The sequence below is a fragment of the Apteryx mantelli genome, unplaced genomic scaffold, assembly GCF_036417845.1.
Source record: "Apteryx mantelli isolate bAptMan1 unplaced genomic scaffold, bAptMan1.hap1 HAP1_SCAFFOLD_149, whole genome shotgun sequence".
Lineage (NCBI taxonomy): Eukaryota > Metazoa > Chordata > Aves > Apterygiformes > Apterygidae > Apteryx > Apteryx mantelli.
In genome coordinates this window covers 78385-80116 of record NW_027118502.1, presented here as the reverse complement: position 1 = coordinate 80116, position 1732 = coordinate 78385, and positions in this window count along the sequence as shown.

The window sequence follows — 1732 nt, the reverse complement described above, 5'->3', positions numbered from 1 at the left end:
CTGCCAGGCCCAGGCAGGTCCCTCAGAGACACTGGGGCCTCTCCAAGTGCCACTGGGTGCTTGTGGTTGGACACCTGAGCTCTGCCTGGAAAGGTGAAGAATTGTTTTCAACATTTCAAAAATATGAGCACACTTTCATCAGCTCCAATTATTGGCTCATTTTAGTGTCAATGTTTTCCTATGATGAAAGAGTGGAAATCTTCAGGAAGGGTATTAATCTCAGGGGAAGAAATATTGATCTGCCCTGGACCTTGTGTTTCCACTGCTCTGTCTGTTAGGCTGTGGATGTAATCTCAGTGATCTCTCACATATTTCCACATGTCCTGATTAAATTGATCATTTCTAAAGTCATCTTTGCAACAGATCATCTGGACATATGCCCTTCCCATAGTTTCCCAGTCTTCCTCCTCCCCTTACTCTTTATCTTTCAGGTACATCTCAACTCTCCAGTTGCTGCTCTGAGCTGCTGGCAGTCTGAAGGTTGCCTCGTCTTTCAGCAGTCTCCTTGTCTCTTTAGCAAGCTCCTTTGTTCTGTTTCTTGTCTATCCTTTCCTATCTATCTGTGGAAAACATTTCAAGGAAGGTTACGTTTTGTGGGCAGTGGAGCTCACTGGAGGCAGCTTGGACTAAACATACAGTTGAGGAGTGTATTGTAACTTTTATTCAACTGTTCCAAATTTTATTGTTGATTGTTTGCAATTAAGATTGTCTGTGTCTGTTTGCAGCTAGTTGTCTAAGGAAAGCAGGTGGGAATTGGTGCACATGAGCTGTAACATTCGGCTGCAGCCTTGAGTGGCAAAAGGTTCGATTTGAACAAGAGTGATCGAAGTCCCCAGTGGCTGATGAGGGAACTGTCAGGGCTGGGAAGCTGGGGAGGAAGGTTCTCCATACATTTCTCCTATCAAAAATACTGCTTCTCTGACTTGTCCAGACTTCATTGGGAGATACTGTGGGTCAGTATGAATTGGAGAATGTGGGTATCACTTATTCTGAAAACCGAAGATGAAGAAAGCTTTAAAAGCAGACATATTTCTTTTTCAGGTGCTCATTGAAAATTGCCTAATTTCAAAACACTCCTGAAACCTCTCCAGTAGCCACAGCACAAGAATTGAAGAGCTGAAGAAAATTATGGGGAGAGGCCTGGCTCCTTAGGGGCTTTTGCATTTTAACGACCCCTAGGGTGTCTTTGGTGCTGAGTCCATGAACCTTCGATGCTGAGAGGAGACTGAAGAAACCTCTCAAGAAGTTTATGTCAGAAGCAAATCCCAAGTTTCTTGTAGCGTTAATGGGTCCCACTGAGGGTCGTTACCAAGAAAGTCTCCCCAGGGGCTGTTTGGAGTAGAAAGTTGGAGGCATTGATTGCAGGTAGGCAAAGGCAATGTGAGGGTGGCTGTGATGCCAAGTTAACTTGGATGTGTGTTATCAAGCAGAGTGACCAGGCACTGACAGCCTGCCCCTGGGTAGGGTGATCCTTCTCCTCACACTTTGCTCAGGGCTCTTCTTGGGGGCAGTGGGTGGGTGGGGGTGCCCAAGGCCGAGTGCAGAACCATGATACGGCACCCTTGGGCTCCCAGGGCACAAGGAGGCAGCAAGGCCACAGTGCTTTAAGGAATGGAGTCTTCATGTGGGCCTTGGTGGTAGAGACACCAGCCATAGCCAACAGGACAAAGACCTACCTGTGTTGGAAGCTTTCAGCCTTGGCCGTGCCCTCCGCCATCTCCACCACAGGCTG